At 36.4% G+C, this 12064-nt stretch overlaps 2 protein-coding genes across 3 annotated transcripts in view; one reads left to right on the forward strand and one right to left on the reverse strand.

Annotated features, from left to right (window-relative positions):
• The window catches only part of LOC136035694 (solute carrier organic anion transporter family member 74D-like), a 147372-nt gene that overhangs the window by 127636 nt on the left and 7672 nt on the right, over positions 1-12064 (reverse strand). The window lies entirely within an intron of this gene.
• Positions 8245-12064, forward strand: part of LOC136035693 (probable glutamine--tRNA ligase) — a 97544-nt gene continuing 93724 nt past the window's right edge. The window contains exon 1 of one of the 2 annotated variants that reach the window (XM_065717625.1): positions 8245-8351. The gene's annotated coding sequence lies outside the window, so the exon portion shown is untranslated. The remainder of the gene's footprint in view (positions 8352-12064) is intronic. The other variant, XM_065717627.1, reaches the window with a different exon arrangement.

Consider the following 12064-nt stretch of genomic DNA (forward strand, 5'->3'; position numbering starts at 1 on the left):
TAAAAAAAAAGTTTTTCAACTGAAATTAAGGAGCAACATTAAAACTTAAAACGAACAGGAGATAATTACGCATATAAGGGAGGTTGCCCCGTCCTCAATACCTCGCTCTTTATGCTAAAGTTTTGACCTCTTGTTCAAATTATTTAAAAATGAATCCTGAAACAAAAGGGCCTTTTTTTTCGAAAAAAAAATTTTTAGGACTAAACTTTAGCGTAAAGAGCGAGGTATTGAGGAGGGCAACCCTTGTTTTAGACATGGTCGGCGGTACGTGGGAATCATTCGGAGGCAAGATGGCAACACAGCCCTCGCAATAGATTCAAGTAACCGGTATGAATATTCAGCACGGTGAATGAATATACGTTACCGTACGTATTTTCTACGTGCAACACTTCCAATCCAATTGGCTAAGAACTACAAACTTTTTTTACTATTATTATTTGCTGAAATGGCCTAAAACAAACTTAGCCAAACAAAAATAGTTTATAGGCAATAGCATTTAGCCAAATAGCCAAACAAATTTAGTTTATATGCAATAGCATTTAGCCAAATAGCCAAACAAATTTAGTTCTGATTACTGCTTACGTTATGTTCCTGTTTTTTTTTTGTTTTTTTTCTCTTTGAATATTTAAAATTACCTAATGGTAAAATAAACAATGCCATAGTTATCAATGATAAGTGTAAAGGAAATTATAAACTAGATTCTATGCATATGCTGTTTGGTTTATACATTGTTTTGTGTTACACTGCGGTAAGTTTTTATCCTATTGGCTCATTTACTGGCTATTTATTGGCTATTTATCCTATAGTTATTGGCTCATAGACAGGCAGCAATTTTTCTTTTTTTAGGGAAGGGGCAGGTTCGTGAAGAAAACAAAAAGGAGGAGTAATATAAATGAATGGGGGAAATCGTGAAACTCTGGACATTTTTAGAGAAAGTAGGAGCGAGTCCAACATCCCCCACCCCCGGCATACAAGAGTGCTTGCAAGGGTCACCGACTTTCCGAAATCACATACACCAGGTAGCGCGTGCCAAGCACGATGAAAGTGTGCCAAGTATTGCGGAACTGTGCCAAGCGTTGCGAGAATTTGCAATGCGTAGCGGGACTATGTAGGGCCCTGAGATACACAAAAGCTGATGGAAAGAGGATAATCTCTCAGTTTACTGTACTGAAGATAAGGCCATTGAGGGAGAGGCTGAACAATGGCGTTGAGAAGACACAAGCCCTTCCCAAAAGTTCATCATTTTTATACTAGATAATCTTATTGTACATTTTATTTGTAACGCATATTTCTGTTATCTATTTCCAGAAGTCAAACGTATTATGCTTTATTTCTGGAAAGAAAATAAACCCTGAAAATCAGGTTAACTAATTCTTTGGGTCAACTAATGCAGAGTAAAAAATTTAGACAGAAAATGAATAACATCTGCGGAAAGAGATAGGACTCCAGACTGGTTGTTTTGTCAGGATTATGAAGGAGTTAAACGAAAATTTTGAGCCACAGCATTTCTACAAGTAAACTCCCTGTTTCTCTGTGGTATCTCTTTCAGCATGAAAGTTGGCTGAAAACTCAAAAGACGATTTAAATAACGTTAATTCTGCAAGAACTTAAACGAAAAGAAAACCGACAATATTTTTTGATGCCATCAAGCAGCATTAATTTGTAAAAATAAGGTTTTCAAAATATGGCCAAAAAACAAAAACCAAAAGCTCAATTCCCTAACTATGACAAAAATAGACATCATCAACTGACCTATTGATGATAGTAGTACTACTACCAGTAGTAGTAACATGCGCATAGCATATTATTATTAGCTCAACATACCCTTCAGCATGCTCTGAAAATTCTCAGTCTAATATCCTAAGCTGTTCTTGATAGACTACTGATGACGGCCTGCATAACCTACATACAGCGTGTTGCAATTTAATTGAAAAATCCCCCCCTCATTATCTGAAAATATCTCCTTAATACCCTTAGCTCTAAGAGTAGTATTAATAGTAGTAGCAGAAGTAGTAGAGATAGTATACATATACTACCTTTCGGGTCTACAACTTTTTCAGGAGATCGATATGTTCTCTATGGAGCACAACCACCCAACAATAGGGCTTTTTCAGACACAGAAGTCCTTTTTATTTTATTTTTCACTGACCTGATTTTCCTTCGGGAGCAGACTGAGGAAAATTCTATTTTTATCCTATCCTGAGGTAAAATTTTGCGTTTTCAACCTATTGTGATTCCTCAATTTTCTTCAGTGAGTGAATAAAGTAAATATAATAAATTTTAGAGAAGCGAAATCACATTTTTATACATCACGAAAATAAAAAAAGGGTAAGAGAAATAAACTGGACTAATCATAGAGCTTGCTTGGCTTGGGGGGGGGGGGAGTGGTGAATAAACTTGAGGGTGTGTTCCAGAACTCAGTTCTACTAAAGAAATGATATCTTATACTATAAATAAATTTGTTATTACCTTCGGTAATATTTTATTATGATTTTCCATTGTTTGGGGGATTTTCACGAAAAACTTTACACGGAGGGGATTTCCGGTATGGTTTGAAAAAACCAAACAATTCGTGGTAAAGAAATGTAAGTAAGGAGCGATGCAACTCAGTAGTAACCGACACTCTAAGAAACAGAGTCTTGATAACAACAGATACATCAAAAAATCGAATTTTGATGCAAATCAAAAATATGTAAAATTCATCAAATTCAATGTTACCCATCAAAAGTTACGAGCCTGAGAAAATTTGCCCAATTTTTGAAAAGGAAGGAAACACCCTCGAAACATCAAGTGATATAAATGAAAATCACTCCATCAGATTCAGCATACCAGAGAACACTTTAGAGGTTTCAAGCTCTAGGTACAAAAATGTGGAATTACGTGGGAAGATTTTTCCATGGAGGAATTTCTCATGGGGGAAGGGAATTTTCCACAGAGGAGAAGCCAGATTTTTATAATTATTTAAAAAACGATCAGAAATTAAATAGAAAAATGTTTTTTTCGACTGAAAGTAAGGAGCAACATTAAAAATTAAAACGAACAGAAATGATTACTTAGGCCTATATGAGGAGTTTGCCCCCTCGTCAATGCCTCGCTTTTTACGCTAAGTTTTTTTAGTACTTTTAAAAGAGCTATTTATTCTAATTAAACGGCCTTTGTGATTCAGGAGTCATTCTTAAGTATTGGGACAAAATTCGAACTTTAGCGTAAAGAGCGAGGTATTGACGAGGGGGCGACCCCCTTCATTTACGTAATAGTTTCAGTTCATTTTAATTTTTAATATTGCTCCTTACTGTCATTTGAATAAAAACTTGTTTTTTATTAAATCATAAATGAAAGTCAATTCAAATAAAAAAGTACTAATAGGAATTCTTCAGGTGGAATCGTCGGCAAAAATTTTCCGGAGGAATTTTCAGCGAGAATAGAATTGTCTGGGGGAATTTTCCTGATAGGGTAGGGGATTTTACGTAGCAGGAACTTGACATGGATGGATTTCCCGTTGATGGAGGCAATTTTCCATGGAGAGGGAGCTGGATTACCCCACATTTTTTTAAAAAACGGATCAGAAATTAAATATGAGGGGGTTACCTCCCTCTTTACGCTAAAGTTTAAATTTTTGTCACAATTCTTTAAGAACGACTCCTGAAGCATAGGGGTAATTTAACTCCTTACATTCAGTTGAAAAACTTGTTGTATTTATTTAATCATAGGCAGCGCAATAGCACTGCCTAAGTAAAGAGCGATGTGGGCACAACGTATTGTTTATTTTTTTTTGTTTAGACCAGGATACTTTGTATCGAATTAGTTGTCGTAGAAACTTTGAAAAGAACTCACTTCATTGGAAATTGAAAGGGCTAGTGCCCTTTTAATAGTCGAAAGTGATTGGAGGGCCACTTTACCCCCTTCCACGCTTACCATTTCCCCAAATACATTCAATCAATATTTAGAGACAGCCGTTTTGTTCAACATAGTTGAAAGATCCAGAAATTATGTCTTTGAAGCTGACAACCCCCTCCCCCTCCACGGCCCTCAGGGCAAGGGTTGTAAGTTAAGCCCTGGGGACATTTAAGGTTTATATAGAAAGGGTGATCGTATAAACTTCGGAAGTGGCTCATTGGATTGCTAATCAGAAGTTTTAGTACCCTTTTAGAGATTCAGAGTGATCGGAGGGTGGATACCCCCCCCCCCACACACACACACACCTCGTGTATTACCTAAATACATCTGATAGAAATTTTGAAATGGCTATTTGTTGTCGTAGAAACTTCGGAAAGAGCTCGTTCGAATGAAAATTGAAAGGGCCAGTGCCCTTTTTAATTGCCCACCATCTCCCCAAACACCTTCAATAAAAATTTTGAGATAGCCGTTTGTTCAACGTAACTGAAAGGTCTGGGAATTATGTCTTTGAGGATGACAATCCCCCACAGCCCTCAGGACAAGGATAAGTTATGCCCTAGGGGCATATAAGGTATATATAGAAAGGGTGATCGTATAAACTTTGGAGGGGGGCACAATGGACTGGTAATCAGAAGCTTTAGTACCCTTTTTAAGACTCAGAGTGTTCAGTTGGTGGATACCCCCACCAGATCTTTTTTTCGTGAAATAAATCTGATATAAATTTTGAGATGTGTGTTTGTTGTCGTAGAAGCTTCAGCAACAGCTCATTCGATTGGAAATTGAAAGGACCAGTGCCCTTTTTAATAATCGAAAGTGATTGGAGGGCAACTAACCCCCCTCCCTCACCCACCGTTTCCCAAACACATCCAATCAAAATTTCGAGATAGCCATTTTGTTCAACGTAATTGAAAGGACCGGAAATTATATATTTGAGGATGACATCCCCCCCCCACACATGCAGAAAATTCTCAGGGCAAGGTAAGTTATGCCCTGTGGGCATAAGGTATATATAGAAAGGGTGATCGTATACTTTGGAGGGAGCTCGTTGGATTGGTAATCCGAAGTTCTAGTGCCCTTTTTAAGATTCAATATGATCGAAGGGAGGATAATCCCACCTCTCCAAACCTCATATTTTCCAGTAATACATCTGAAATAAATTTTGAGATGGCCATTTGTTTTCGTAGAAACTTCAAAAAAGGCTTACTCGACTGGAAACTGAAAGGGCTAGTGCCCTTTTTATTAGTCCAGTAATTGGAGGGTAACAAGCCCCCCCCCCCAACGCCCATCCATTCCCAAAACACATCTAATCAGAATTTTGAGACAGACATTTTGCCCCGTGTAGTTGAGGGATCTGGAAAACTATGTCTTTGAAAAGCCCCCTACCTTCTCAAGACCAGAACATAACCTGTACTTTACTGAACAACAATGCTGTGGATTGTCAGTTTAGTATACATGTACTGATATATATTCCTTAAAGTTTTAATAATTTTTTATTTATTAAAGTGAAAAAAGTTTCGACGTTTTAAACGCACTTTGTTTATTTAAATAATACAATAAATAACCGAGTCAAACTCAAAACAAGCTAAAATTAATATGAGTAGGGCTGGCAAACCCCTTGCCTTCTCAAGACCAGAACGTAATTTGCACTTTACTGAAAACAAAATATATTCAAAATATTTTCACTTTGTTTTTACTTATTTAAAATGTTTTTATTAGATATATGAAGGAAGAAGTCCTCCTCCTTGCACCCCAATTAAGCGCGAGTGTCTGGTGCCCTTTTTATAAGTAACAAGAGATTGGAGGGCAAGCAACCCTTCTCTCAAGCCCATTCGTTTTCCAAACGCATCCAGTCAAAATTTTGAGACAGCCATTTTGTTCAGAATTAGAACGGTCTAGAAACGATGTCTTTAGGGATATTAGGCATGTCAACCCCCAACAATTATGAAATTGGCCCATTATGCTTTAAAACTAAATGTTACTTTAAACTAAATCAAAAGGCATGGTGTTTATGGTTGCCAATAAGAAACATCAGCAATATATCAAGAACGACTGGGGGTATGAAGTTGAAACTTTGGGGATACTACTATTACTACTTCTGCTTTTACAACTTAATAAATAAAAAGAGTCTAAGTGTATCCAGGTTTGATTTTTCAGGTCAACTTCAGAAGCTATAAAATTAAATTAAAAAATACTATTTGTGCCAGAATTAAAAATTGTTGAAAAGTCAATAAAAAAACAACCGAAAATAATTTAAAAACTTTTTCTACAAGACAAGTTTTTCAAAGTAAAGAGCTCAATTAAGCCAAGAACAAGCAAATATAAAGTTAAATTCTCCAAGCATAAAACTACCACAAATCACTATCAATAAATAAATGAAACTCAAAGACGAACAGAATTTATAAAAAATAGCCGAGTCAAATTCGAAACGAGCACAAATCAACATGAGTAGGGCTGATAACCCCTATGCTTTCTCAAGATCAGAACACAATTTATGCTTTACTGAAAGCGAAATATGTTTGAATTGTTTCACCTTTCTTACTTTCATAAATGGAAAATTATCAAAACCTTAACGAAGAAACGTCAGTATATGTCAATTTAAATGACAATCCACGGTCATTTGTTTTTTTTTTTTTTTGTTTTTTTTTTCAGTAAAGCACAAATTTGTTTTTGTTCAGCAAAGGGCACTGGCCCTTTCAATTTCCATTCGAATGAGCTGTATTCCAAGCTTCTATGACAACAAATGGCCATCTCAAAATTTCTGTCAAATGTATTTCGGGAACAAAAAAGTGCCTCTCATCAATCTGGGTCTTAAAAAGGACACTAGAACATCTGATTACCAATCCAATGTGCCCCCTCCAAAGGTTATACAATCACCCTTTCTATATACACCTTATATGCCCCAGGGCATAACTTACAACCCTTGCCCTGAAGGCTGTGGGGAATTGTCATCCTCAAAGACATAATTTCCAGACCTTTCAATTAAATGGTGGGCATGGGAGGGGAATTAGTTGCCCTTCAGTCACTTTTGACTATTAAAAAGGACACTGGCTTTTTTAATTTCCAATCAAATGAGCTATTTTTGAAGTTTCTTCAACAACAAATGGCCATCTCAAAATTTTTATCAGATGCCCCAAAATTACGAGGTGTGTATAGGGGGAGGTGCCCTCCCCCCCCCCCCCCTCTGACGACTTTGAATCTTAAAAAGGGTACTAGAACTTCTGATCACCCTTTCATTGAGCCCCCTCCAAAGTTTACACAATCAACCTTTCAATATATACCTTTTTCTAAAATAACGCAAATTTTCTCAGGCTCGTAACTTTTGATGGGTAAGACTAAACTTGATGAAACTTATATATTTAAAATCAGCATTAAAATGCGATTCTTTTGATGTAGCTATTGGTATCAAAATTTCATTTTTTAGAGTTTTGGTTACTATTGAGCCGGGTCGCTCCTTACTACAGTTCGTTACCACGAACTGTTTGACACTTCTGCTTCTTTGCTGCACCTGCTGCACCTGAGGCGTTAGCGTCAAAAAATGCAGCCGTCTAAAGACTGGGTTAAAGGTCCCGTTTAAATATTTCAATACGGGTAATGAACCGTTATGACACTTAAATTACGAAAAAAATAGATGGCAATTACGTATTATGCAGAACACACCCAATAAGTGAAGTTGTTTTAATCATAACTGCAATCTATTAGAGCTTGGTATGGATTTAAACAGTTATTAAATAAAAAAAAAGTTTTTCAACTGAAATTAAGGAGCAACATTAAAACTTAAAACGAACAGGAGATAATTACGCATATAAGGGAGGTTGCCCCGTCCTCAATACCTCGCTCTTTATGCTAAAGTTTTGACCTCTTGTTCAAATTATTTAAAAATGAATCCTGAAACAAAAGGGCCCTTTTGTTTCAAAAAAAAAATTTTTAGGACTAAACTTTAGCGTAAAGAGCGAGGTATTGAGGAGGGCAACCCTTGTTTTAGACATGGTCGGCGGTACGTGGGAATCATTCGGAGGCAAGATGGCAACACAGCCCTCGCAATAGATTCAAGTAACCGGTATGAATATTCAGCACGGTGAATGAATATACGTTACCGTACGTATTTTCTACGTGCAACACTTCCAATCCAATTGGCTAAGAACTACAAACTTTTTTTACTATTATTATTTGCTGAAATGGCCTAAAACAAACTTAGCCAAACAAAAATAGTTTATAGGCAATAGCATTTAGCCAAATAAATTTAGTTTATAGGCAATAGCATTTAGCCAAACAAATATAGTTCTGATTACTGCTTACGTTATGTTCCTGTTTTTTTTTCTCTTTGAATATTTAAAATTACCTAATGGTAAAATAAACAATGCCATAGTTATCAATATGATAAGTGTAAAGGAAATTATAAACTAGATTCTATGCATATGCTGTTTGGTTTATACATTGTTTTGTGTTACACTGCGGTAAGTTTTTATCCTATTGGCTCATTTACTGGCTATTTATTGGCTATTTATCCTATAGTTATTGGCTCATAGACAGGCAGCAATTTTTCTTTTTTTAGGGAAGGGGCAGGTTCGTGAAGAAAACAAAAAGGAGGAGTAATATAAATGAATGGGGGAAATCGTGAAACTCTGGACATTTTTAGAGAAAGTAGGAGCGAGTCCAACATCCCCCACCCCCGGCATACAAGAGTGCTTGCAAGGGTCACCGACTTTCCGAAATCACATACACCAGGTAGCGCGTGCCAAGCACGATGAAAGTGTGCCAAGTATTGCGGAACTGTGCCAAGCGTTGCGAGAATTTGCAATGCGTAGCGGGACTATGTAGGGCCCTGAGATACACAAAAGCTGATGGAAAGAGGATAATCTCTCAGTTTACTGTACTGAAGATAAGGCCATTGAGGGAGAGGCTGAACAATGGCGTTGAGAAGACACAAGCCCTTCCCAAAAGTTCATCATTTTTATACTAGATAATCTTATTGTACATTTTATTTGTAACGCATATTTCTGTTATCTATTTCCAGAAGTCAAACGTATTATGCTTTATTTCTGGAAAGAAAATAAACCCTGAAAATCAGGTTAACTAATTCTTTGGGTCAACTAATGCAGAGTAAAAAATTTAGACAGAAAATGAATAACATCTGCGGAAAGAGATAGGACTCCAGACTGGTTGTTTTGTCAGGATTATGAAGGAGTTAAACGAAAATTTTGAGCCACAGCATTTCTACAAGTAAACTCCCTGTTTCTCTGTGGTATCTCTTTCAGCATGAAAGTTGGCTGAAAACTCAAAAGACGATTTAAATAACGTTAATTCTGCAAGAACTTAAACGAAAAGAAAACCGACAATATTTTTTGATGCCATCAAGCAGCATTAATTTGTAAAAATAAGGTTTTCAAAATATGGCCAAAAAACAAAAATCAAAAGCTCAATTCCCTAACTATGACAAAAATAGACATCATCAACTGACCTATTGATGATAGTAGTACTACTACCAGTAGTAGTAACATGCGCATAGCATATTATTATTAGCTCAACATACCCTTCAGCATGCTCTGAAAATTCTCAGTCTAATATCCTAAGCTGTTCTTGATAGACTACTGATGACGGCCTGCATAACCTACATACAGCGTGTTGCAATTTAATTGAAAAATCCCCCCCTCATTATCTGAAAATATCTCCTTAATACCCTTAGCTCTAAGAGTAGTATTAATAGTAGTAGCAGAAGTAGTAGAGATAGTATACATATACTACCTTTCGGGTCTACAACTTTTTCAGGAGATCGATATGTTCTCTATGGAGCACAACCACCCAACAATAGGGCTTTTTCAGACACAGAGGTCATTTTATTTTATTTTTCACTGACCTGATTTTCCTTCGGGAGCAGACGGAGGAAAATTCTATTTTTATCCTATCCTGAGGTAAAATTTTGCGTTTTCAACCTATTGTGATTCCTCAATTTTCTTCAGTGAGTGAATAAAGTAAATATAATAAATTTTAGAGAAGCGAAATCACATTTTTATACATCACGAAAATAAAAAAAGGTAAGAGAAATAAACTGGACTAATCATAGAGCTTGCTTGGCTTGGGGGGGGGGGAGTGATGAATAAACTTGAGGGTGTGTTCCAGAACTCAGTTCTACTAAAGAAATGATATCTTATACTATAAATAAATTTATTATTACCTTCGGTAATATTTTATTATGATTTTCCACTGTTTGGGGGATTTTCAGGAAAAACTTTACACGGAGGGGATTTCCGGTATGGTTTGAAAAAACCAAACAATTCGTGGTAAAGAAATGTAAGTAAGGAGCGATGCAACTCAGTAGTAATCGACACTCTAAGAAACAGAGTCTTGATAACAACAGATACATCAAAAAATCGAATTTTGGTGCAAATAAAAAATATGTAAAATTCATCAAATTCAATGTTACCCATCAAAAGTTACGAGCCTGAGAAAATTTACCCAATTTTTGAAAAAGAGGGAAATAACCTCGAAACATCAAGTGATATAAATGGAAATCACTCCATCAGATTCAGTATACCAGAGAGCCCTACTGTAGAGGTTTCAAGCTCTAGGTACAAAAATGTGGCATTACATGGGACGATTTTTCCATGGAGGAATTTCTCATGGGGGAAGGGAATTTTCCACAGAAGAGAAGCCAGATTTTTATAATTATTTAAAAAACGATCAGAAATTAAATAGAAAAATGTTTTTTTCGACTGAAAGTAAGGAGCAACATTAAAAATTAAAACGAATAGAAATGATTACTTAGGCCTATATGAGGGGTTTGCCCCCTCGTCAATGCCTCGCTTTTTACGCTAAGTTTTTTTAGTACTTTTAAAAGAGCTATTTATTCTAATTAAACGGCCTTTGTGATTCAGGAGTCATTCTTAAAGTATTGGGAAAAAATTGAACTTTAGCGTAAAGAGCGAGGTATTGACGAGGGGGTGACCCCCTTCATTTACGTAATAGTTTCAGTTCATTTTAATTTTGAATATTGCTCCTTATTGTCATTTGAATAAAAACTTGTTTTTTATTAAATCATAAATGAAAGTCAATTCAAATAAAAAAGTACTAATAGGAATTCTTCAGGTGGAATCGTCGGCAAAAATTTTCCGGGGAAATTTTCAGCGAGAATAGAATTGTCTGGGGGAATTTTCCTGATAGGGTAGGGGATTTTACGTAGCAGGAACTTGACATGGATGGATTTCCCGTTGATGGAGGCAATTTTCCATGGAGAGGGAGCTGGATTACCCCACATTTTTTTAAAAAACGGATCAGAAATTAAATATGAGGGGGTTACCTCCCTCTTTACGCTAAAGTTTAAATTTTTGTCACAATTCTTTAAGAACGACTCCTAAAGCATAGGGGTAATTTAACTCCTTACATTCAGTTGAAAAACTTGTTGTATTTATTTAATCATAGGCAGCGCAATAGCACTGCCTAAGTAAATAGCGATGTGGGCACAGCGTATTGTTTTTTTTTTTTTTTTTTTTTTTTTTTTTTTTTTTTTTTTTTTTTTTTTTTTTTTTTTTTTTTAGACCAGGATACTTCGTATCGAATTAGCTGTCGTAGAAACTTTGAAAAGAACTCACTTCATTGGAAATTGAAAGGGCTAGTGGCCTTTTAATAATCGAAAGTGGTTGGAGGGCACCTTACCCCCTCCCACGCTTACCATTTCCCTAAATACATTCAATCAATATTTAGAGACGGCCGTTTTGTTCAACATAGTTGAAAGATCCAGAAATTATGTCTTTGAAGCTGACAAAACCCTCCCCCTCCAGCCCTCAGGGCAAGGGTTGTAAGTTAAGCCCTGGGGACATTTAAGGTTTATATAGAAAGGGTGATCGTATAAACTTCGGAAGGGGCTCATTGGATTGCTAATCAGAAGTTTTAGTGCCCTTTTAGAGATTCAGAGTGATCGGAGGGTGGATACCCCCCCCCCACACACACACACACACCCCTCGTGTATTACCGAAATGCATCTGATAGAAATTTTGAAATGGCCATTTGTTGTCGTAGAAACTTCGGAAAGAGCTCGCTCGAATGAAAATTGAAAGGGCCAGTGCCCTTTTTAATTGCCCACCATCTCCCCAAACACCTTCAATAAAAATTTTGAGATAGCCGTTTGTTCAACGTAACTGAAAGGTCTGGGAATTATGTCTTTGAGGATGAC

The sequence above is a fragment of the Artemia franciscana genome, chromosome 14 (assembly GCF_032884065.1).
Source record: "Artemia franciscana chromosome 14, ASM3288406v1, whole genome shotgun sequence".
NCBI classification, from domain to species: Eukaryota; Metazoa; Arthropoda; class Branchiopoda; order Anostraca; family Artemiidae; genus Artemia; species Artemia franciscana.